This window comes from Callithrix jacchus, chromosome 6, assembly GCF_049354715.1.
Source record: "Callithrix jacchus isolate 240 chromosome 6, calJac240_pri, whole genome shotgun sequence".
Taxonomy (NCBI): domain Eukaryota; kingdom Metazoa; phylum Chordata; class Mammalia; order Primates; family Cebidae; genus Callithrix; species Callithrix jacchus.
Window position 1 is genome coordinate 36,464,189 of NC_133507.1, and position 26,878 is coordinate 36,491,066.

The following is a 26,878-nucleotide window of genomic DNA, read 5'->3' on the forward strand; positions in this document are numbered from 1 at the left end:
CACTAACTTTTTTTTCAATAATCATTTTTACTGTATAAATACAGAGAAGAATGCCCAAATCCTAATATTTGTCAAAATCTTGTGTGTTGACAAATATATACACCCATAGCCAACACCCAAATAAAGATCCGTGATGTTTTTGTAACCCCAAAGGAGCACCTTTTTGTAGTCAGTACCTCTCTGCCTCACCCTACCCCCCACAAAACAAACGGTAAACACTGATCTACCTACCACCTGTTAACTGTAGTTTTGTCTGTCCTTTAACTTCATATAAATAGATTCATACAGTACATACTTATTTGTGTCTGGCTCCTTTTGCTCAACATAAATTGAGCTTCATTTGTCATGAATATCAGTACGTTGGTTTCTCCTGCGGAGAGGTATTCTGTGTGAGTATGCAACTGTCCGTCCACGTCCCTGTTGAAGGACCTACGGTTTGCTTTCCAGTTTTGGCTATTACGAATAAAGCTGCTATAAACATTTGTGTGCAGGTTTGTGTGTGTAAATCACTTTGCAGATCAGTTGGGCGAAAACTTAGGAATGTGATTGCTGGGTTGTAAGGTGAGAAACTATTTCGTTTTGTAAGGAACTGCCAAACTGTCCTCTAATATGGCTGTATCATTTCACATTGCAACCAGCATGAATGAGAGTTCCTGGATTTGGTGGTGTCGGTGTGTTTTGGATTTTAGTCTTTCTAATAGGTGTGTAGTGGTATTCATTTTCATTTGCAATTCCTTGGTGATACATGATGTTGAGCATTTTCTTATGTTCATTTGCCTTCTTTAGTATCCTCTCAGGTGAAATGTCTATTCATGTCTTCACCTTTTTTTTTTCTCTGAGATGGAGCCAGGCTAGAGTGCAGTGGCTTGATCTCGGCTCACTGCAACCTCCGCCTCCTAGGTTCAAGCAATTCTCCTGCCTCAGCCTCCCAAATAGCTGCGACTACAGGCACACACCACCATGGCCAGCTAATTTTTTTGTATTTTTAGTAGAGATGGGGTTTCACCACGTTGGTCAGGATGGTCTCGATCTCCTGACCTCGTGATCCGCCCACCTTGGCCTCCCAAAGTGCTGGGATTACAGGCCTGAGCCACTGCGCCTGACATTTTTTTTCTAAAATTGAGACAGGGTCTCGTTCTGCTGCCCAGACTGGAGAGCGGTAGCGTGATCACAGGTCACTGTAACCTCAACCTCCCAGGCTCAAGCAATCCTCACACCTCAGTTTCTTGAGTAGCTGAGACTTCAGGCATACGCCACCACACCCAGCTGATTTTTGTATTTTTTGTAGAGATGGGTTCTCATGTTGTCCAAGCTGATCTCAAACTCATGGGCTCAAGGAATATCCTACCTCAGCCTCTCAGCCTCCCAAAGCGCTGAGCTTGTGGCAGTATGCCTGGCCAGTAGTACCTTTTGAAGAGCAGATGTTTTTAATTTTAATAAAGTACAACTTCTTAATTTTTTTTCATGAATTGTGCTTTGGACATTATAGCTAAAGATATTGTTAAACCCAAGACACCTAGATTTTTTCCTGTTTTTTATGAATTTTATAGTTTTTTGTTTTACATTTAGATTTATGACCCATTTTGAGTTGATTTTTATGAAAGATGTAAGGTCAAGGTTTTTTTTGTTTGTTTGTTTTTGAGAAAGGGTCTCACTTTCTCACCCAGGCTGGAGTGCAGTGGCATGATCATGGTTCACTGCAGCCTCAATCTCCTGGACCCAAGCCATCCTCCCACCTCAGCCTCCAAAGTGTCTGGGACTACAGGCGCATGCCACTATGACCAGCTAATTTTTGTAAAGATGGTGTTTCACCGTGTCATCCAGGCTGGTCCTGAACTCCCGAGCTCAAACAATCCATCCTCTGCCTCCCAAAGTGTTGGGATTACAGGCATGAGCCACCGCACCCAGCCAGGGTTTTTGTATTTTGTTTTGCTTAAGAACATCCAACTGTGTTCCAGCACCATTGAACTGCCTTTGCTCCCTTGTCAGAGATCAATTGACTGTATTTGTTGGATTTTCTCTTCTGTTCCACTGATGGACTTTCTTGATGAATAGCACTCTGTTTTGATTAGTGTAGTTTTATAGTAAGTCCTAAAGTTGGGCAGTGTCAGCTCTTCATCTTCGTTCTTCATTCTTGTTTTGGCTATTAGGGTCTTTTGTCTTTTCCTATGAATTATAGACTCTGTTGATATCTACAAAATAGTTTGCTGAGACTTTGATTACCATTATGTAGACTTTGTAGATCAAGTTGGAAATGATTGATAACAGTGTTGTGTGTTCTCACAAATATGAACTATCTCTTTATATCTTTGATTTCTATTGCTAGAGTTTTGTAGTTTTCCTCATATTATATCCTATACATATTTCATTAAGATTTGTAAGTGTTTAGCCAGGCTCAATGGCTCACGCCTGTAATCCCAGCACTTTGGGAGGCTGAGGTGGGCAGATCACTTGAGGTCGGGAGTTCAAGATCAGCCTGACCAACACGGAGAAATCTCATCTCTACTAAAAATCAAAAATAGCTGCTTCAGCGCGAATCTCAGCTTGCCTCAGAAGCGTCGCGGCTAAGGGGTACTTCAGGTCGGGAAGCAGCTAGATATGGTGTCCTCCGGAAAAAAGTATTCCAGGAAATCTGGGAAGCCAACCATGGAAGATCAGTTTACCAGAGCCTATGACTTTGAGACTGAAGAAAAGAAAGATCCGAGTGGTTCAGAGGAAGATGTTACTGAAGGGAAGACTACAGTCATTGAGAAACCTAGGAAGAAAAGATCTTCTGCAGGAGTAGTTGAAGATATGGGGTGTGAAGTACAGAATATGCTGGAAGGAGTTGGAGTTGACATTAACAAGGCTCTTCTTGCCAAGAGAAAGAGACTAGAAATGTATACCAAGGCTTCTCTCAAAACTAGCAACCAGAAAATCGAACATGTTTGGAAAACACAACAAGATCAAAGGCAGAAACTTAACCAAAAATATTCTCAGCAGTTTCTGACTTTATTCCAGCAATGGGATTTAGATATGCAGAAAGCTGAAGAACAAGAAGAAAAAATACTTAATATGTTTCGACAGCAACAAAAGATTCTTCAACAATCTAGAATTGTTCAGAGCCAGAGACTGAAAACAATTAGACAGTTATATGAGCAGTTCATAAAGAGTATGGAAGAGTTGGAGAAGAATCATGATAATCTACTTACTGGTGCACAAAATGAATTTAAAAAAGAAATGGCTATGTTGCAGAAAAAAATTATGATGGAAACTCAGCAGCAAGAGATAGCATGTGTTCGGAAGTCTCTTCAATCCATGTTATTCTGATGACTCTTTGAAGAAAGAACTTGAACCTAAGTAATATGATACAGTTATATTAGCTAAGAAGCATATTGTAAGTCTTTAGTAGCTTGCTTATAACATCTTTAATAATAAATCTGTTTCATTATAAGACTTCTCTTTCTGTTAAGCCAAATCTAAAATGTGAGTTAGCAGCTACTCCTAAAGAATATGTATTGAATTTTCAGCTCTTTAGTAATGATAGTGAATTTTTCTCTGTTAACACTATCAATTAAATAAAGAATTTAATTTAAAAAAAAATCAAAAATAGCTAGGTGTGGTGGTGCACACCTATAATCTCAACTATTTGGGAGGCTGAGGCAGGAGAGCAGAGATTGTGTCATTACACTTCAGCCTAGGCAAAAACAGTGAAACTGCATCTCAAAAAAGAAAAAAATAAAAAGATTTGCAAGTGTTTAATTTTTTGGTACTATCGTAAGTGCACTGTTTTTAATTTAAAAATCCAGTTGTTCCTTGGTGGTATATAGAAAAAGCAATTGGCATTTCTTTATTAACCTTGGGTACTACATGTTGCAATATTTGCAGAAGTTTGTTTTTTGTCGTTGCTGTTTTGTTTGGGTGGGCTTTACTGCCAATTCTTAGAGATTTTCTACAGAATCCATCATCCATTCTATGAACACAGTTTTATTTCTCCTTTTCCTATCTGTATAACTTGTATTTCCTTTTCCTGTCAATACATTAGCTAGGACTTCCAGAAAGGTATTGAATAGGAATGGAGAGAGGCAACATTCTCCCCTTCTTCCCAGTCCTAAGAGTAAGGTGGCCAGTTCCTCACTATTCACTATGATGTTAGCTGTAGGGTTTTTTGTAGATTTATCAAGTTGAGGAAGCTCCCATCTATTCCTCCTTTGTTAAGAGTTTTCAATCATTGAATAGATGGTAGATTTTGTCACATGCTTTTTTACATCAACTGATATGATCATACACATTTTCCTTTTAGACTGTCAACATAGTAGATTACATTAATTGAATTTTCATTGTTAATACAGACAGTCCAACCCCAGCATACCTGAAATAAATCCGATTTGGTTGTGATGTGCAGTTCTTTTTATACATTGTTAGATTCAGATTGCCAATATTTTGTTGTATATATGTGTAGAGAATTCAGGAGCCCCACACATTGGGTGCCAGAATGTAGGGATCCATGAGCCCCAGGTTGGGCACCAGAATGTAGGGAGTTCATGAGCCCCACACACTGGGTGCCAGAACGCAGGGATTCATGAACCCCACATTGGGCACCAGAATGTAGGGAACCAGCCCTACATCATCCGTGGGTACCCTGAGTTAGGTGGTGAAAAAGGAATGAGAAAAAGATTAAGAGAGACAGTGGGACCAGGGGGCCATCACTTAATACTTTGGAGAAAACAGTGAAGGCCCCAAGCTCTGATTATCCTCACTATTGATTACAATCACTTTGATCTATAGGGTAGGGGTGGAGTAATGGTGTGGAGTGGGTGATGTGATGGTGGAGTGAATCAGTGAACTGGAACTGGTGCGTCATTCTAAGGATTGATAACAGTGGCAGTTTGGGAGTTTCACAAAGCAAGAACATGTAGTTATCTTTGACTTATTATTTATGTGCAGCTGATGGAATGTGGACCTTACAAAGAGCCTACAAGTCTGGCTACATCATAGTGCTATGAAGGGGTTTTACATCCTTGAGCACAATGTTTATGGTAACAGAGCCGAGGTCACCCTTGGCTGCACCAGAACATGAGGCACGGAGAGGCCTTCCTCCTCAGAGGCCTCCTGCGGACTTCCACAGTTTGTTGTTCCTTGTTTATATGTTACTCATAACCAATTTATGTAGGCACTCCGTAAGTCCTTTCTCCTTGGCTGCTTTTCCCAACATATATGTTCATAAGGGTTAGTGGTTTGTGGTTTTCTTTTTTGCTTTATCTTTGCATGGTTTTGGCATCATAGTAATACTAGTCTCTTACAATGAGTGAAGAAGTGTTCTTTCTGCTTCTGTTTCCCAGAGGAGATCATAGACAATTGGTATTTCTTCCTGAAATGTTCAGTAAAATTCAGCAGTGAAAATATTTAGACCTGCCATTTTCTTTTCTGGAAGATTACTAATTGTTGATTCAATTTGAAATAGGCAAAGGCATAGTCAGATTATCTGTTTCTCCTTATGTGAGTTTTACTAGTTTCTGTCTTTTAAGGAATTGGGTCATTTCATCTAAATTATGAGATTTGTGGGCATGGAGTTGTTCATAGAATTTCTTTATCATCCTTGTCACATCCATGCAATCATTAGTGATAATCCTCTGTCATATCATTGTTTAAAATGATTTATTGAGGTATTACAATTTATATTCCATACAGTTCACCTACTTGAAGTATACAATTCAGTGGCTTTTTTACCAGATTCACAGAGTTGGGCATCTATCACAATAATCAGTTTGAGAATATTTTTGTTGGGAAAGGGTTGGGGCGGGGATCCCTCTGCCTTCAGCGCGTGGTCCCAGCCCCCTCCACCCACTTTAAAAAAAAAAAGGAACATTTTTGTTGCCCCCCAAACAAATCCTCCAGCCTGTAACTATTACCCTCATTTTGGTGTTTAATGTGAGTTAATTTTTGCATGTGGTGTGACATAAAGGGGCCCCACTTGATTTTCTTAATACTACAGATTTGGCTAGCCAGTTGTCCCAATACCATCTGTTGAAAACGATTCTTTCTCCATTGAAGTGTCTTGACAGTTTTTCAAAGATCAATAAGTTGTATATGTAAAGATTCATTTATGGACTCTCAATTCTATTCCATTGCTCTATATATGTGATGGCCACTACCCCACTGTTTCACTTATTGTAACACTGTAGTAAGTTTTGAAATTGGCAAGTGTGAGTTCTCCATTTTGTTAGTCTTTCTTAAGGTTGAGCTGGCTGTTCTGGGGTCCTTAAATCTCCATGTGGGAGAATGATCCAAGATGGCCGATTGCTAACATCCCAGGATTGCAGTTCTCAGTGAAGGCGCAGAGAACTAGAGGACACCACACTTTCAGAAAAATTCTGGTCACTCACGGAGCAGAAGATCCCCAGTGGAGGAAACACACGGGTCACCAGCGCGACTCTCATGGCCGGCGCAGCGGTTCCGCCGGCACCTCGGCAGGGCAGCTCTCAGAGCAGAGTAAACAGGGCCGGCTCCCCTTCTGACCGAGGTTTGGAGCCCCGGGAAGGCAGAGTCGCCTACTACAGACACAAGAAGGAAGCCAGACAGGAGAATCCTGGGAAGAAAAGCACCATTAGTTTTAACGCCGCTGCTCTGGCCCTGGGAACTAACAACCTGGACACCCACTCAAGAGACCTAATCTGAAAGTTGGTACATTCAAAGACGACAGGAGGATAAATTTACAATGATGGGAAGAAACCAGTGTAAAAAAGCTGAGAATACTCAAAGTCAGAATGCCTCTCCCTCTAAAGATGATCACAGTTCCACATCAACAATGGAACAAGGCTTGATGGAGAACGAGCCCAATGACAGAAGTACTCTTCAAGGAATGGATAATAACAAACTTCGGTGAGTTAAAAGAACATGTTGTAGCCCAACGTAAAGAAACTAGGAACTTTGAAAAAAGGTTTGATGAAATCCTGTTGAGAATAGACAACTTAGAGAGGAGTATGAGTGAATTAATGGAACTGAAGAATACAATACAGGAACTCCGAGAAGTATGCACAGGTTTAAACACTCGAATTGTTTAAGCAGAAGAAGGGATATCAGAGGTCAAAGTCCAACTTAATGAAATAAAATGTGAAGAAAAGATTAGAGAAAAAAGGATAAAAAGGAATGAGCACAGTCTCCAAGAAATGTGGGACTATGTGAAAAGACCAAATTTACGTTTGATAGGTGTACCTGAATGCGACAGAGAGAATGAATCCAAGCTGGAAAATACCCTTCAGGATATTATTCAGGAAAATTTTCCTAAACTTGCAAAGCAGGTCAATATTCAACCCCAGGTAATACAGAGAACACCACAAAGATATTCCTCAAGAAGAGCAACCCCAAGGCACATAATCGTTAGATTCACCAGGGTTGAAACAAAGGAGAAAATACTAAAGGCAGCCAGAGAGAAAGGTCAGGTTACCCACAAAGGCAAGCCTATCAGACTTACAGCAGATCTCTCAGCAGAAACACTACAAGCCAGAAGAGTGTGGGGGCCAATATTCAACATCCTCAAAGAACAGAACCTTCAGCCCAGAATTTCATATCCAGCCAAACTAAACTTCACAACTGAAGGAAAAATAAAATATTTTATGAACAAGCAAGAACTCAGAGATTTTATTACCACCAGGCCTGCTTTACAAGAGCTTCTGAAAGAAGCATTACACACAGAAAGAAACAACCAGTATTAGCCTTTCTAAAAATACACCAAAAAGTAAAGAGCACCAACATAAAGAAGAATTTACACCAACTAATGGATAAAACAGCCAGTTAACATCAAATGGCAGTAATCCTAAATTTAAATCGACTAAATCCCCCAATCAGAAGACACAGCCAAAACTCAATGGCATGTTACATCCAGACCTGTTTCACATGCAAGGATACACAAAGACTCAAAACAAAGGGATGGAGAAAGATTTACCAACCAAATGGAGAGCAAAAATAAATAATAAATAAATAAAAAGCAGGAGTTGCAAATCTCGTATCGGATAAAATAGATTTTAAAGCAACAAAGATACAGTGGTAAAAGGATCAATGCAACAACAAGAGCTAACGATCCTAACACCCAGATACATAGAGACTTAGACTCAATGAGGCAGAAAATTAATAAGGATATCAAGGACTTGAACTCAGATCCGGAACAAGTAAACTTAATAAATATTCATAGAGCTCTCCACTTCAAATACACAAAATATACATTCTTGTCAAGACCACATCACACCTACTCATAAGTTTAAATGAAACATTGATTGGCCATTATTAATACCCAATTTTTTTCAGAATAAAGCAATATTTCCGTTTACTCTCCCTTTTTGTCTTCCTCTTTCTTCCTCTCTTTTACTTATTTTTATTTATTTATTTTTTTCTTTCCTTCTCTCGAAAAAAGAAATCAACTTGTAAACCTCTAGATCCAGGTCGGCAATGTCTGTCTCATTGCTTGATTTTCTTCCTTTCCTTCCCTCCCTCCCTCCCCGCTTCTTCCCTTCCTTCCTTCCTTCATCCCTTCCTTCCTCCCTACCATCCTCCTTCCCTCCCTTCCTGCCTTCCTCCCAAAAAAAAAAAAAAAAAATTTCCATGTGAATTTAGGATCAGGCTGTCAACTTCTGCATATAAGTCATGTAGGATTTTGATATGGTTTATGTTGAATCTGTTGAGCAGTTTGGGAAATTTTGCCGTCTTCGTATTAAGACTCCTGATTCATCAACATGGTACGTCCTTTCATTTATTTAGTACTACTTTAATTTCTTTCATTTAAAGTATTCAGAGTATAGGTTCTTCACTTCATTTGCTAAACTTATTTCTAAGGACTTTATTGTTTTTGATGCTATTGTAAATTGAATTGTTTTCTTAATTTCATATTAGGTATACTCATTGGTACTACCATACCAATGAGTATACAATAGAAATATGATTGGTTTTTTTTTTTATTTTTGGCTGGGCACAGTGGCTCACACCTGTAATCCCAGCACCTTGGGAGGCTGAGACAGGTGGATCATGAGACACAATTCATATAGCATACAATTTACCTATTTAAATGTATAGTTCAAAGATTTTTGATACATTAAATTGCTAATTTTTAAAACTGTATTAAAATATATGTAACATAAAATTTTCTATTTTAAGTGTACAGCTCAGTGGCACTCATGATACAATGTTATGCCACTAGAATTGTACAATATATGTTCTTTGGTGTTGGGCTTATTTCATGTAGCATGTGGTTTTCAAGGTCCATCCATGTTGTAGCATGCACCAGGACTTCATTTCTTTTTAAATCTGAATAACATTCCATTGTAAGTGTATGTCACATTTTTATTCATTTACATGTTGATAGATACCTGGTTGTTTCTACCTTTTGGCTGTTGTAAGAATACTGCAATGAACACTGGTATACAAGTGTCTGTTTAAGTGGCTAATTCCTTTGTATCTATATCGCTGAATGGAATTGCTGTATCACATGATAATTCTGTGTATAGCCACTAAACTATTTTTATAGTCACTGTACCATTTTATATTCTTTTTTATTTGTATTTGTGTTTATTTATTTTTGAGATGGAGTTTCACTCTTGTTGCCCTGGCTGGAGTGCAGTGGAGCCATCGCAATTCACTGCAACCTCCACCTCCCAGGTTCAAGCAATTCTCCTGCCTCAGCCTCCCAAGTAGCTGGGATTACAGGCATGCACCACCACACCTGGCTAATTTTACTTTTTTATATATGTATTTTTAGTAGAGATGGATTTCACCATGTTGGCCAGGCTGGTTTTGAACTCTTGACCTCCGGTGATCCACCCACCTCAGCTTCTCAAAGTGCTGGGATTACAGGCATAAACCACCGTATCCAGCCATTTTTTTTTTTTTTTTTTTTTGAGATAGTCTCTGTCATTCAGGCTTGAGTACAGTGTTACAATTACTGCAGTCTCAACTCAAGTGATCTTCCCAACTCAGCCTCCCAAGTAGCTGGGACCACAGACACGTGCCACCACACCCAGCTAATTTTTGTATTTTTTTGCAAAGACAGGGTTTTGCCATGTTGCCCAGGCTGATCTCAAGCTCCTGTGCTCAGGCGATCACCTGCCTCAGCCTCCCAAAGTGCTGGGATTACAGGCATGCGCCACTGCACCCAGCCCCACTTTACGTTCTTAAGTATCCCTTTTGAAGCTATTATAAATGGAATTGTTTTTAAAATTTGCTTTCAGGCTGGGTGCAGGGGCTCATGCCTGTAATCCTAACACTTTGGGAGGCCAAGGCGGGTGGATCATCTGAGGTCAGGAATTTGAGAGCAGCCTAGCCAACATGGCAAAACCCCATCACTACTAAAAATAGAAAAATTAGGGTGCACACCTATAATCCCAGCAATTTAGGAGGCTGAGGCAGGAGAATCACTTGAACCTGGGAGATGGAGGTTGCAGTGAATTGAGATTATGCCACTGCACTCCAGCCTGGGCAACAGAGCAAGACTCTGTCCCAAAAAATAAAATAAATAAAATTTGCTTTCAGATTATTTGTTGCAAAAGTATAAAAATAGAACTGATTTTGGGGAGTTAAGTTGTATCCTGCAGGTTTGCTAAATTTTAAAATTATCTCTAATGGTTTTTGTGGAGTTGTTAGGTTTTTCTACAAATAATGTTATCAAGAAAAGATTCTGTCATTTGCATACAGTGGCAACTTTATTTTGTTTTCTAATTTACATGCTTTTTCTTTCTCATTTTCTTTATTATTATTATTATTTTGCCTAATTGTTCTTAGGACATCTACGACTGCATTGAATAGAAGAGGTGAAAGTGGGTTGGGTGTGGTGGCTCACGCCTGTAATCCCAGCACTTTGGGAGGCTGAGGTGGGTAGATCACTGAAGTCAGGAGTTTGAGACCAACCTGTCCAACATGGCAAAACCCTGTCTCTACAGAAATACAAAAATTAGCTGGGCGTGGTGGCACTTACCTGTAATCCCAGCTACTGGGGAGTCTGAGGCAAGAGAATCACTTGAATCCAAGATGTGGAGGTTGCAGTGAGTAGAAATCGGACCACTGAACTCCAGACTGGGCGGCAGAGTGAGAGTCTATAAGACAAGAGGTGAAAGTAGGCACTATTGCTTTGATCCTGACCTTAGAGGGAAAGCTTTCAGTCTTTCACCATTGATTATTATGTTAGTTGTAAGTTTTTCTCACGTGGCCTTTATCATGTTTAGGAAGTTTCTTATTATTCCTGGTTTATTGACTATTTTTATGATAAAAGGAGGTTACATTTTTTCAAATGCTTTTTCTGCATCAATTGAGATGATTATATAGGTTTTTTTACTTGTTTTAGTCATCTAGCTTAAAATGTCATCATATAGTTTTATTCTTTCTCTTAATATCATATATTACATTAATTATAGTATGTTGAACCTTTCTTGCTTTCCAAGGATAAATCCTACTCGGTCATGACGTATAATCCTTTTTACATAGCACTGAATTTAATTTACTAGTATTTCATTGAGCATTTTTTATGTATATTCATAAAGGAAATTGGTCCATATTTCCTTGTACTTTCATCTAATTTGAGCATCAGGGTAATACTGGCCTTATAGGGTAATACAGAAAGTGTTCCTTTTTCCCTAGTGTGTTGGAAGTGTTTATGAGAAATTATTGCAGAATTGTTGGTAGAATTTATCAGAGAAGCCATTTGGCTGTATTTCTTTGTTGAGAGGTTTTTTTGTTATTGATTCAATTTCCTTAATAGTTCTAGGTCTACAGTCATGTATCCCTCAATGACAGAGATACATTCTGAGAAATACGTTGTTAGGCCATTTCATTGTCATGTAAACATCACAGGTTGTACTTATACCAACCTAGGCTATATGGCATAAACTACTGCTCCTAGGCTATAAACCTGTAAGCATCTCACTGTACTGAATACTGTAGGCAGTGGTAACAAAATGGTGTTTGTGTATCTAAGCATATCTAAACATAGGAAAGGTACGGTAAAAAAGTCATGTAAAAGAATTTAAAAACGGTACTCATATATAGGGCACTTTTCATGAATGGAGCTTGCAGAACTAGAAATTGCTTTGGGTGAGTGAGTGGTGAGTGAATGTGAAGGCCTGGGACATTACTGTACACTACTGTAGGCTTTATAAACACTGTACACTAAATTAATTTATGAATTTTTTCTGAGCAGACACTGGCTCATGCCTGAAATCCCAGCATTTTGGGAGATAAGGCAGGCAGATCCCTTGAGCTCAGGAGTTCAAGACCAGCCTGGCCAACATGGCAAAAGCTCATCGCTACTAAAAATACAAAAAATAAACCAGGCATGATGGGGTGCGCCTGTAGTCCCAGCTACTTGGGAGGCTAAGGTAGGAGGATTGCTTGAGCCTGGGTGGTCAAGGCTGCAGTGAGCTGTGATCACACCACTGCACTTCAGCCTGGGTGACAGAGTGAGACCCTGCTTCAAAGAAAAAACAAGAAGTATACTCTAAAATACTGATTAAAAGCATAGTATGTTAAATACATAAACCAATAACATAGTTGTTCATTATCAAGTATTATGCACTGTACTTAACTGTATGTGCTCTGCTTTTGTATGTGGCAGTGCAGTAATCCTGTTTACACCAGCATCACCACAAACACATGAGTAATACGTTGCTCAACAATGGCTACAGTAATACCAGGCAATAGGAATTTTGCAGCTCTATTAAAGCTTATGGGACCACGATCATTTATGAGGTCTGACTTGCCCAAAGCGTCATTATGTGGTAGATGACTGTTTTCAGATTTTCTATTTCTTTTTTCTTTTATGTGCAACTGTTTCATTTTAATTACTCCTATTTAAAGATTGTTTATTTTGGAGGGCTGCGAGGCATTTTATAGTCCACATGTTTCTTTTCTTAAAAGTTTCCATGGGTCTGGTAAATTCACATTATTGCCACGATGATGTTTCAGAGTAACTCCTGGAATGTCAGGAGATTTCATCTTCAGTCACCTCACCAGCACTCAGTTACCTTTCCACGGTGTTGAAGCCATAACACATTGCAACTTGCACAAATAGATGGGCAAAGGTTGAGAAGGTGACCGTCAGCTTCTTCCAAGTGGTTGGAGTCTTAACCCTAGGCATGCAAGCCCTGGTAATGTTGCAGTCAGGATATATGTTGAGTCTCATGAGTTCAAAGTTTTACGGGATTTTTTTTTTTTTTTTTTTTTTGAGACAAGGCCTCATTTGTTGTCCAGGCTGGAGTGCAGTGATGCAATTGCAGCTCACTGCAGCCTCAGCCTCCCAGACTCAAGCGATCCTCCCCTCAAACTCCCGAGTAGCTGTTCTACAAGCATGTGCCACCATGCCAAGCTAACTTTTTAATTTTTGGTAGAAACAGGTCTTGCTTCGTTGCTCAGGCTGGTCTTGAACTCCTGACCTGGGCTCCCAAAGTGCTAGGATTGCAGGTGTGAGCACGTGGCTTTTTTTGGAAATTTAAGAATTTTGTGATATATATAGAGGGTGAGTTTGTATACTTTTATACATTGCAGGTTAAAATTAATATTTTTTTTTTAAGATGGAGTCTCGCTCTTGTCACCCAGGCTGGAGTGCACTGGCCTGATCTTAGCTTACTGCAACCTCCGCCTCCCAGGTTCAAGCGATTCTCCTGCCTCAGCCTCCCAAGTAGCTGGGATTACAGGCACACGCCACCATGCCCAGCTAATTTTTTGTATTTTTAGTAGAGACGGGGTTTCACCATGTTGACCAGGATGGTCTTGATCTCTTGACCTTGTGATCCACCCACCTCGGCCTCCCAAAGTGCTGAGATTACAGGCATAAGCCACCACACCCAGCCTAAATTATTCTTATATAAAAACCTTTTTTCTTTCTTTCTTTGTATATATTCAAGTAATAAAGATGCGGTTTTGCTACAATGATACATTGTGTTGTGGTGAAGTCAGGGCCCTCAGTGCATCCATATCTGGAGCAACACACACTATACCCACTAAGCAAGCCATCCAGCCCCCGCTCAAGTCTTGCAGGACTGAAGAGGCAAAATACTTGTCCTTCCAGGACTGCAGTTGTCACTTGAAGATGTTCTCTGGGACCTCTTCACATTTTTTTATATCACAAACTATAAAAATCACTGCTGTACCTGGCAAAGCTGAATTCCCCACACCATCTGTCAAAGAAGCCTGTCCAAACACAAAATTCTAGGTGTCTCTCCGGTGAAAATCAGTCACTGTTATCCCTGCAATATAGAATGTGTCTTTAGGTTTCCTTTTTGTTTTTTTTACTTTAGAATGAGCCGACATGAATTTGCAGGTTTTATGCGTTGTCAGTGAGTCTGAAAGAACACCTCATTGCAGAAATAGGAGCTGGTTCTGGGAGTTGTACTGTCAAGCCACAAAATAATGCTTCACAGTAGCTCATGAGCCATTGAATATATTCTACACTAATAATTCTGGCGTTTCCTAGAGAGCCAATATATTCCAATGGACTATATAGAAATACTGCATTTCTCTGGGGCATTTCTCCTGTAAGGATCTTTGAAAACTGATCAGTCTTCAGAGGCCTCCCTGTGGAAGGTGATCCAAGCTCACTGAAAATGCAAATGAATGGGTCCAAAATGCACTCTAGTTGGAAGCTTGCTTTCAGAGAAGTCTTCCCCCGTATCTGAGCTCTCATAGTGGGATATGCTTGCTGTGTTCTTTAGAATGAGAACTGGCTTTAGCATCTTTACAGAGGAAGGTTATCGTTGAATGTTTCACTTTACAAAGACATGCATGTCTGGGCCTGGCCCTGTTGTATGAGGTGTCTTCACCCCCAACAGCCCTCCACACTGCCAGCTTGCCTTCCAGAGGACCCCCGCCTGCACTCATTTCTTGAATCAGTTTTGGTACAGTATGTGTTTCTAGAATTTATTTCATCTAATTAGGTGTCTGAAGTTGTGGCTAGATTGGGTTATCTAATTTGTGGGTTTGTAACTATTCATAACATTCTCTTCTAATGTTTTCCATTTCTATAAAATTGGCAGTAGTATCTCTACTTTCATTTTCTAATTTTAGTAATAATTTTTTATCATTTCGCCTTTTGGAATAAAAGATTTTAGTAATTTAAGTCTCCTCCCTTTTTTCTTAAAGATTTGTTAGTATTTTAATCTTTTTAAGAAACAACTTTCAGTTTCACTGATTTTCTCTATTGCTTTCTGCTTCTCTGCTTAATCTCTGTCCACCCATGGTGATTCCTTCTTTGTCCGTTAGTTTGCTTTTACTAGTTCCTTAGGGGTAAAATTAGTTTATTGAGGCCGGGCGCGGTGGCTCAAGCCTGTAATCCCAGCACTCTGGGAGGCCGAGGCGGGTGGATCAGGAGGTCAAGAGATCGAGACCATCCTGGTCAACATGGTGAAACCCTGTCTCTACTAAAAATACAAAAAATTAGCTGGGCATGGTGGCACGTGCCTGTAATCCCAGCTACTTGGGAGGCTGAGGCAGGAGAATTGCCTGAACCCAGGAGGCGGAGGTTGTGATAGCGGAAATCGCGCCATTGCACTCCAGCCTGGGTAACAAAAGCAAAACTCCATCTCAAAAAAAAAATTAGTTTATTGATTTGAGATATTTATTCTTTTTCAACATTTACAGCTATAATTTCCCCTTAGCACTGCTGTGTTTTGTTTTGTTTTGTTTGATTGTTTATTTTGAGACGGAGTTTCGCTCTGTCTCCCAGGCTGGAGTGTAGTGGCGTGATAGCAGCTCAGTGCAACCTCTGCCTCCCAGGTTCAACTGTTTCTCCTGTCTCAGCCTTCTGAGTAACTGGGATTACAGGCGTGCACCACCATGCCCAGCTAATTTTTTTTGTATCTTTAGTAGAAATGGGGTTTTACCATGTTGGCCAGGCTGGTCTCAAACTCCTGACCTCGTGATCTACCTGCCTCGGCCTCCCAAAGTGTTGGGATTACAGGCATGAGCCACTTAGCCCGGCCGGTGTTTTTTTGTTCTTATTCATCTCAGAATACTTTATTTATTTATTTTTTTTTTTTTTTTGAGACAGAGTTTTGCTCTTGTTACTCAGGATGGAGTGCAATGGCGCAATCTCGGCTCACCACAACCTCCACCTCCTGTGTTCAGGCAATGCTCCTGCCTCAGCCTCCCAAGTAGCTGGGATTACAGGCATGCGCCACCATGCCCAGCTAATTTTTTGTATTTTTAGTAGAGACGGGTTTCACCATGTTGACCAGGATGGTCTCGATCTCTTGACCTCGTGATCCACCCGCCTCAGACTCCCAAAGTGCTCGGATTACAGGCTTGAGCCACCACGCCCGGCCTCAGAATACTTTCTAATTTCCCTTGTGACTTCTTCTTTTACCCACTGGTTAAGACTTTAATTTCCACATATTTGTGAATTTTCTGGTTTTCCTTGTGGTAATCATTTCTAGTTTCGTTCCATTGTGATTGGAAAAGATGCTGTGTTTACTATTAGTCTTTTTCTCTTTCTCTCGCTTTTTTTTTTTAGTCTCATTTTGTCACCAAGGCTAGAGTACAGTGGCATAATCGCAGCTCACTACAACCTCTGCCTCCAGGGTTAAAGCAAAATCATGCCTCAGCCTCTCAAGTAGCTGGGATTACAGGTGTGTGCCACCATGCCTGGCTGATTTTTGTATTTTTAGTAGAGACAGGGTTTCACCATGTTGGTCAGGCTGGTCTTGAACTCCTGGCCTCAAATGATCCACCCACCTTGACCTTCCAAAGTGCTGGGATTACAGGCATGAACTGCCACTCCTGGCTTGATGTTAGTCTTTTTAAATGAATTGAGACTTGTTTTAGGGCTTAACACATGGTTTATGCTGGAGAATGTTCCATATACACTGGAGAATAATGTGTATTCTGCTGTTGCTCACTGGTCTCTGTATGTCTGTTAGCTCAAACTGGTTCATGGTATTGTTCAATTTTCTGATTTCCTTATTGATGTCTGTTGTATCTATTAGAGCAGGATATTGAAGCACGATATCTATTATTGAAGAATTGTTTGTTTCTGTCTTCAGTTCTATCCGTTTTTGTTCTGTACATTTGGGGGCTGTATTATTAGTTACGAATAACTGCCCACCCAATTCTATGTCTTTTAATAGGAGAGTTGAGTCAACTTGCGTTGAAAGTGATCACTGATAAAGAAGGATTTACCTCTGTTATTTAGTGATTTCTTTCTGTGTGTCTTTTAGTTTTCTTTCTTAATTTCTCCGTTACTACCGTTTCTTGTAGTTGATTATTTTATAATATACCATTTTGATTCCCTTCTTCTTTACTTTTCTGTATATTTTTTAAGTTATTGTCTTAGGAGTTACCTTGGGTATTTCAGTTAAGATCCTAAACTTATGACAATATACTTTGAATAATAACAAGTTAGTTTCAATAATATACATTAAATGGGAGGCCATTGGTTTGTACTGAGCTCCTGAACCAGACCCCAGTAGACCAAACCAAAATGGAGTCACTCATGCTAAAGTTTCATGTCACCAAACTGGAACTGATTTATCTGACATTCTAGGAAATCAGGAGAGGGAAGATCATAACCAAATCTGCAAACAAGCCAGTTTTAGCCAGCTTGCTGAGGAAGTCGCCTTTGCTTTAACTGGTACAACGAAAATGCCTTGGAGTAACCTGATGCTGACCAATCTGCCTTCAGTTTTCTATTTCTTCCTTCTTCAGCCCTTTTTCTAGCTATAAAGCCAATGTCTTCTGCTCAGCTTATCAGAGGACCTTAACTAATTTTTTAGAGTAAATGCTGCCCTTATTCATGAATTGCTAATAAAAGCCAATTGGATCATTTAAAATTACAAAATTATTTGCAATTTTGGCTTTTGACAGTTCTGATGACCTGTGAAGCAACCTGAAGGAGATTTCTGATGGCCCTTGAGGTCCCTAAGGAACACAGGCAAGGCACCACTGACTCCTGCCATGTCTTCTTCATTGAGCATGAGTAGGTTCCTCTCAGGTCAGGGCTGCGTTGAGCCTAATCTTTGTGGCTTTTGTATCCAAGGTCTGTTTGTGCTGTGAGAGAACACATGAGCTTTAAATATGGATAGGGTTTGAATCTATGTCCCCACCAAACCTCATGTGGAATTGTAATCCCCAGTGCTGGAGGTGGGGCCTTGTTGGAGGTGATTGGATCATGGGGTAGGTTTCTCAGGAATGCTTTAGCACCTTCCTGTCATGGTGCTGTTCTTATAGTGAGTGAGTTATCATGGGATCTGGTTGTTTAAAAGTGTGTGGCACATCCCCCTTCTCTCTCTTTCCTGCTCCCGCCATGTAAGACATGCCTACTCCCTGTTCACCTTCCGCCATGATTGTAAGCTTCCTGAGGCCCCCTGGAAGCCAAGCAGATGCCAACATCATGCTTCCTGAATAACCTGAAAAACTGCAAGCCAATTAAACTTCTTTTCTTTATAAATTACCCAGTCTCAAATATTTCTTTTATTATTATTATTATTATTGAAGACAGAGTCTCTCTCTCTCACCCAGGTTGGAATGCAGTGGTGCAATCTTGGCTCACTGCAATCTCCACCTCCTGGGTTCAAGCGATTCTTGTGCCTCAGCCTCCCAAGTAGCTATGATTATGGGCAGGCACCATCACACCTGCCTAATTTTTGAGATTTTTTTGGAGAGATAGGGTTTCACCATGTTGGCCAGGCTGGTCTTGAACTCCTGACTTCAAGTGATCCACCCACCTCGGCCTCCCAAACTGCTGGAATTACAGGCAGGAACCACCACACCTGGTCAGATATTTTTTTATAGCAATGCAAGAATGGACAATACAAGTACCAAGGATTCATTAGTGCTCTGAGAGGGAAAATGTCCTTTGGGGGTTTATGGTGACCAAGGGGTCACTGATGAGTGCCAATGTTTAAAGGTAGCTGGAGGTGGTTGCACTAAGTGATAATTACTACTAGCTGGTGATTCTAGTTTTCAGAAGTTTGCAAGGATTTGGGGAATTAGGGGAAAAAACTGGCTAAATTGTTCAAGGGACTCTCAGAGCCAAGGCACAGCTTGACCAATGAGCATAGAAAGGGCTCCTAAAAGCTCGTAGAGTGCTTTTAGGTCACCCACAGCCTCAAGACAATTTCTTTTTTATTCTTTTTTGAAGCAAGATCTCGCTCTGCCACCGAGGCTGGAGTGCAGTGGTGTGATCTTGGCTCACTGCAGGCTCAACCTCCCAGGCTCAAGCCGTCCTCCCACTTCAGCCTCCCAAGTAGCTGGGACTACAGGCATATGCCACCATGTCTGGCTAATTTTTCTTTTTTTGGTAGAAATGGTGTCTCACCATGTTCCCCAGACTGGTCTCAAACACCTGGGCTGAAGCCGTCCTCTCCCCTTGGCTTCTGAAAGGACTAGGATTGTAAGTGTGAGCCACCACGCCTGGTGAGAAACTTTCTAGGCAATAAGAAACACTGAAAAATTCAGACGATCCAACTCCCACGTAATTTCCTGTTAGGCTTTTATTTTGGTTCTCAGACACCCAAGATTTGATGTAAAAATGGGATCCTCAGTTTCTTTTTTTTTTTGAGACAGAGTCTCACTCTGTCGTCCAGGCTGGAGTACAATGGCACAATCTCGGCTCACTGCAACCTCTGCCTCCCAGGTTCCAGCAATTCTCCTGCCTCAGCCTCATGAGTAGCTGAAATTACAGGCATACACCACCACGCCCGGCTAATTTTTTGTATTTTAGTAGAGACTGGGTTTCACCATGTTCCCCAGGCTGGTCTCGAAATCCTGAGCTCAGGCAATCCACCCGCCTCGGCCTCCCAAAGTGCTGGGATTACAGCCATGAGCCACCATGCCCAGCATTTTTTTTTTTTTTTTTTTGAGATAGGATTTCACTCTGTCACTCTAGCTGGAGTGCAGTAGCACTATCGTGGCTCACTGCAGCTGTGACCTCCCCAGGCTCAGGTGATCCTCCCACCTCAGCCTCCAAGTAGCTGGCACTACAGGCATTTGCCACCATGCCTGGCTAATTTTTGTATTTTGTAGAGATGTGGTATCACCATATTGTGCAGACTGAGGCTCAAATGATGTGTCCTCCTCGGCTTCCCAAAGTGCTGGGATTACAAGCATGAGACACCACACCTGGCCCTTCCTTTCCCTTTTTTTTTTTTTAAGACAACCTTGCTCTGTCACTTAGGCTAGAATGTAGTGGTGCATTCACAGCTCACTGCAACCTCAAACTCCTGGGCTCAAGTTATCCTCCCACTTCAGCTCCCGAAGTCCTGGGATTAGAGGCGGGAGCCACCACACCAGGCCACAGATCCCTGATGTTTAAAGGACTGAGAACTCCACTGTCCTGCTATGCCTACCTTTTACATGGATAAGAATTATTGCCCTGGAAACCCATTTTTATAAAGACTTAGAAAAATGATAAAATCTTACCCAAGGATAGTTTAGAATTACAGTGGTCACTATAAAGAACATTACAGGTGGACAAGCTCATCCATCTAAGAAGTATATTTGAAAATGAGGAAGCTGGGCACAGTGGCTCATGCCTGTAATCCCACCCAGCACTTTGGGAGGCCAAGGCGGGTGGATCACCTGAGGTCAGGAGCTCGAGACCAGCCTACCAGCATGGTGAAACCCCATCTCTACTTAAAAAAAAAAAAAAAAAAAAAAAAAAGATTAGCTTGGTGTGGTGGCACATGCCCGTAATCCCAGCTACTTGGGAGGTTGAGGCAGGAGAATCACTTGAACCCGGGAGGCAGAGGTTGCAGTGAAGTGAGATTGTGCCATTGCACTCCAGCCTGGGCGACAGAACAAGACTCTGTCTGAGAATAAAGAAGAAGAAAAAGAAAATGAGGAGCTGGGCACAGTGACCCATGCCTGTAGTCCCAGCTACTTAGGAGCCTGAGGTGGGAGGATTGCTTGAGCCCAGGAGGTCAAGGCTGCAGTGAGCCCTGATCAGTCCACTTCAGTGGCTTGAACAACTGAGTGAGACTCTGCCAAAAAAAGAAAGAGAGAAAGAGTGGGGAGGGAAACGAAAGACTCCCAAATTAGTTTCAGCCAGGGACACCTATTTTGCCTGTCATGAAGAACCTTAAAAAAGATTTCAGATTTGCCTCAGTCCATTTAATGTTGCTATAACCAAATATGTGAGGCAAAGACATTGGTAAAATATTTTGTCTCACAATGCTGGAGGCTGAAAAGTCCAAGAGCCTGGGGCTATCACCTCCGTGGCTGCTGGTGAAGGTGTGTGTGCCGCCCATAGCATGGCACTAGGTCAAAGAGGAAGCGGACATGCACAAAGGGGCGAATCATGAGGGGCATCCTCGCATCACACGAACCGGTCCTCATGAGAACTGACCCAGCGCCTGAGCGGGAACTCACCATTGCCCATGGCCCCAGTGCCTCCCATTAGACTCCACCTCTTAAAAACTCCACCTCCCGGGGGGAGGAGTGAGAGAAAAAACAAAACAAAACTCCACCTCCCAACATTGCTGCACTGGTAATTAAGGTTCCAACATTAGTTTCGGCAGGGACTTTTAAAACAGCAAAACTCGGCCAGGTGCGATGGCTCACGCCTGTAATCCCAGCACTTTGGAAGGCTGAGGCTGGCAGATCATTTGAGGTCAGGAGTTCAAAACCAGCCTGGCCAACATAGTGAAACCCCATCTCTACTAAAAATACAAAAAAAATTAGCCGGGCATGGTGGTGGGTGCCTGTAATCCCAGCTACTTGGGAGGCTGAGGCAGAAGGATTGCTTGAACCAGGGAGGCGGAGGTTGCAGCAGGCTGAGGTCATGCCATGCACTCCAGCTTAGGCAACAGAGCAAGACTCCATCTCAACATAAATAAATATGGTGGGGCGTGGTGGCTCATGCCTGTAATTCCAGCCCTGTGGGAGGCCAAAGTGGGCGGATCATGAGGTCAGGAGTGCAAGACTAGCCTGGCCAACATGGTTGAAACCCCATCTCTACTAAAGATCCAAAAAAAATCAGCTGGGGCTCATGTCACGCACCTGTAGTCCCAGCTAGTCAGGAGGCTGAGGAAGGAGAATCCCTGGAACCTGAGAGGCAGAGGTTACAGCGAGCCAAGATGGCATCATTGCACTCCAGGCTAGGCAACAGGGCGAAACTCCATTTCAATAAATAAATAAATACATAAAAACATAGCAGGACTCAAAAAAATTTTTTTTGCCTATTTAAAATACTCTTTTAAAAAGGCTAATAATAATCTTAAGCAGGCCAAGTGTGGTGGCTCACACCTGTAATCCTAGCACTTCAGGAGGAAGGATTGCTTGAACCCAGGAGTTTGAGATCAGCCTGGGCAACATAGTAAGACCCTGCCTCTACAAAATATTTAAAAATTAGGCCAGCGTGGTGGCATATGCCTGTAGCCGTAGGTACTTGAGAGGTGAGGTGGGAGGACCAGTGGAGCCCAGAGGTTCAAGGCTGCAGTGAGCTCTGATCATGCCATTGCACTGTGACCTGGGCGATGAAAAGAGACCCTGCTTTTAAAAACAAAAATATGGGCCGGGCACGGTGGCTCACGCCTGTAATCCCAGCACTTTGGGAGGCCGAGGCGGGTGGATCACGAGGTCAAGAGATCGAGACCATCCTGGTCAACAAGGTGAAACCCTGTCTCTACTAAAAATACAAAAAAAAAAAAAAAAAATTAGCTGGGCATGGTGGTGCGTGCGTGCCTGTAGTCCCAGCTACTAGGGAGGCTGAGGCAGGAGAATTGCCTGAACCCAGGAGGCAGAGGTTGCGGTGAGCCGAGATCACGCCATTGCACTCCAGCCTGGGTAACAAGAGCGAAATTCCGTCTCAAAATAAAAATATATATATATGAATCTTAAGCAGCTGATGAGATAAAAAATGGGTTTACTTCCTAACCTGTTGGCTTAGTGACTTTCCCCTGCCCCAAGACTAATAGAAAGCTAGATAAAGTGTTTACACAGGTTAGGCCACTAGGCCAAGAAAGTGGGCTTCTTTAAGTACCTCTTTACTCTGGCTGAATCCTTGATCTCAGAACCATCCATGCTGAGTCCAGGCATAGAAAAAGCTTTGTCTGCCCTGTTTGTGAATGAGCTCTGCCCTGACCCAACAATCTGGATACTCAGAACAAAAATAGAGGCTACATTGAAACATTTCCTAGCTAACTAAATGACTCTCCAAAATATGCCTTTCTGGCACTCAGCCAGTTACTTTGAAAATCGACATAACAAGCCTTCCCTTTGCTGACCATCTTGTCTTAACTGGGCTTTTTTTTACCCATTACCCTTCTTTGTTTTGGCAAATGATGGGATTTAGACCTAAAGTGTAAACTGTACTCCTTTAAGATAGACATGTTCAGTCAGGCATGGTGGCTCATGCCTGTAATCCTAGCACTTTGGGAGGCCAAGGTGGGTGGATCACCTGAGGTCAGAAATTCAAGACCAGCCTGGCCATCATGGTGAAACCCCATCTTAAAAAAAAAAAAAAAAAAAGATAGACACATTCTTCCCTTGTTTTACCTAAAAGCTATCCCTTTGGAAATGCAAATTTAGGTAGGAAAATTTTTAGATGCTTATTGAAAATGTGCCAGGCCATGTGCAGGGGCTGGCCTATAATCACAGCACTTTGGGCAGTCAAGGCAGGAGGCTTGCTTGAGCCCAGGACTTTGAGACCAGCCTGGGTAACATGGTAAGACCCCATCTCTACAAAAAATTTCAAAATGAGATCACACCTGTAATCACAGCACTTTGGGAAGCTGGGGTGGGCAGATCACGAGAACAAGAGATCGAGACCATCCTGGCCAACATGGTGAAACCCCATCTCTACTAAAACTAAAAAAATTAGCTGGGCATGGTGGTGCATGCCTGTTCCAGCTACTCAGGAGGCTGCAGTAGGAGAATTACTTGAACCCGGGAGGCAGAGGTTGCAGTGAGCTGAGATAGTGCCACTGCATGCCAGAGCGAGACTCTGTCTCAAAAAAAAAAAAGCTGGGCATGGTGGTGCATGCCTGTAGTCCCAGCTACTCTGGGGACTGAGGTCAGAGGATCACCTGAACCCAGGAGGCCGAGGCTGCACTAAATCCTAATCATGCCACTGCCTTCCCTGTATCAAAAGAAAAAAAGCAGGGGGGCTAAATAAAACAGACATTGATGAGGTTAAAGCCAAGGTCTCATCTACCAAATATCGGGCATGCCAAGGGGGACCTCCTGCCAGTTCCCCAGCATTACAGAGCCACAAACCAATCTGCTCTATTTATCCCAGTTTGGAGAAATGTTTAAAACCAGAAGGAAAATGTTACCATGAAAACTCTAATCTGAAATTACTTAGGGCAATCATCAGGCAGGTCACTCAAGGACTGAAAATGGCACAAGGGTCTTTGATTCAGCCCTGCTAGAGTGGGTAAAGCAGTAAGGTGGGGAAGCAACGAGACGTCTGTAGCCCAATCATTTCATAGAAAAGTAGGACAGGCAACTGAAAGATTGGTAGTCTGCAGGCAGGGGGTACTATTTGGAAACAGGCAAATAAGAAACCTGATGTTTCCACAGAGATGCTGTCATAAACATTTTTAAAAAGGCTGGGCGCAGTGGCTCACGCCTGTAATCCCAGCACTTCAGAAGGCAGAGGCGGGAGGATCACCTGAAGTCAGGAGCTCAAGACTGGTCTGGCCAACATACTGAAACCCCATATATACTAAAAATATGAAAAAACTAGCTAGGTATGGTGATGCATGCCTGTAATCCCAGCTACTAGGGAGGCTGAGGCAGGAGAATCGCTTGAACCCCAGAGGTGGAGGTTGCAGCGAGCCGAGATGGCACCACTGCACTCCAGCTTGGACGACAGAGGGAGATTCTGTCTAAAAAGAAAAAGAAAGACCTTAATGAAAACTATAGATCCTTCCATCTGTCTGTATGTAAGCTCTTGAAAGTATAGAAATGAATACAAATGCTTTTGAATTCATATGACTTGGGTAAATCTTTGGTAAATAAGACTAGTTTAATATTGTTGGTTTAATAATAAACAGAGAGCTCATCCTGGTGTCTCACGCCTGTAATTCCAGCACTTTGGAAGGCCAAAGCTGGCAGATTGCTTGAGTGCATGAATTTGAGATCAGCCTGGGCAACATAGTGAGACCCTCATTTCTAACCCTGATCTCTACAAAAAATAGAAAAAATGAGCCAGGCATGGTAGCGCATGCCTATAATCCTAGCTACTTGGGAAGCCAACGTGAGAGGATCACCTGAGGTCAGAAATTCGAGATCAGCCTGGCCAACATGGTGAAACCCCATCTCTACTAATAATGCAAAAATTAGCTGGGCGTGGTGGTGCATACCTGTAATCCCAGCTACTTGGAAGGCTGAGGCAGGAGAATTGCTTGAACCCAGGAGCAGACGTTGCAGTGAGCCAAGATCTCATTGTTGCACTCCAGCCTGGGCAATAAGAGTGAAACTCCATCTCAAAAAAAAATATTAGCAAATCTTCTCTGATCACCGAAGTTCACCAAGGGCAGGATAGTTCGTATTTGGATGGAACATGCTGCTTTTTAGGAAAGATCATTTCTAAAACATTGGAATAAGTGTTGGCCTGGGTTCTGAGACCTGGTCAATGCTCCTGGCATTGCTGGCCATGATTTTGTGGCCTGGGGTTACTGTACCTTCTGGCACTCAATTCCTTATCAGCACAACAAATATTTTGGACTGGATAATTTCAAACTCTAGGGTTTGAAATACTGTATCTATGATAGACACTCCTCTCTATCATAGATACAGTAATGTATGATTTTTTTTGAGACAGTTTTGCTCTTACTGCCCAGGCTGGTGTGCAATGGCGCCATATCTGCCTCCCAGGTTCAAGCGATTCTCATGCCTCAGCCTCCCGAGTGGCTGTGATTACAGGCATGTGCCACCACGCCCAGCTAATTTTGTATTTTCTAGTAGATACGGGGTTTCTCCATCGTCCCCCTACAACTGGGTAGGGCAGTTGCATGTGCCTTTCCCATCTTTTTCCATGTTGGTCAGGCTGGTCTCGAACTCCCAAAGTGCTGGGATTATAGGTGTGAGCCACCGCTTCCGGCCAGTAATGTATGATTATGGCAACTAAGACCAATATTCAAATTTTGGGTTTCCTTTGTCCTTTTATAAATATATCTCTTTTCTTATGTTAATAAAAATTAATATCAATTCTAGATGCTTTGTGTTTATTAATTTATACCAGTAATACTTGGTTTTATTCTTATTAAAGGAGTAAAAAGTCTCCAAGATACATTGGCTAATTTATATGGTGAGCGTCTGCTCCCCCCTGAAATGAGGGTCCAAGGTAAGTCACAAGAAGGAGAGAAAACAGAAGCCCTATTGCAGCCAACATAGTGAGACCCCATCTCTACAAAAAGTTTACAAAATTAGTTGGGCACGGTGGCTCACATCTTTTTTTTTTTTTAATTGGCATCACATTTTTATTTCCACCCTCATCTCTTTGCCCCAGGGCATTCTCTCCTTCACTTGTGGCAATGATCTGAAGTAACAGGTGTACATTGGACAACTATGAAGTAAGTTTTGGGCTTATATTTCCTGGGAGGATTTGGAGTCACTCAACTCCTGCCCTCAGAGACAAGGCACAAGGTCCTAAGTTAGGGAAATAGCATTTTCTAAATAGCTCTAGATTGGGGCCCACGCGGTAGACATGTGGAGTGGTGTTCATTTGCAGATGTTGGTCAGCAGTTTAAGCAACCGCCACCAAGTCTTGCCAATTATATTCACGTTCCTCCCAGCTCTAACTTGATAATTTGTTGTTTGCAAAACTTGAAGCAACCCTGCCCCAGTGGTGATTCAGCAAAAGCTGAGTGTCTTCACTTGAAATATCTACCAGCAAACTCGTTTTTGAGCTCCAGAAATATTTTTGATGAATAAAATTTACAGTGATCCCATTCAAACTGTGAGCTAACAGAAGGGCCATTTATAA

General features: G+C 41.9%; 1 pseudogene; it reads left to right on the forward strand.

The window, feature by feature from the left end:
* The first annotated feature begins 2,529 nt into the window (after positions 1 to 2,529).
* LOC100404047 (synaptonemal complex protein 3 pseudogene) lies at positions 2,530 to 4,641 on the forward strand (annotated as a pseudogene).
* The last annotated feature ends 22,237 nt before the right edge of the window (positions 4,642 to 26,878 follow it).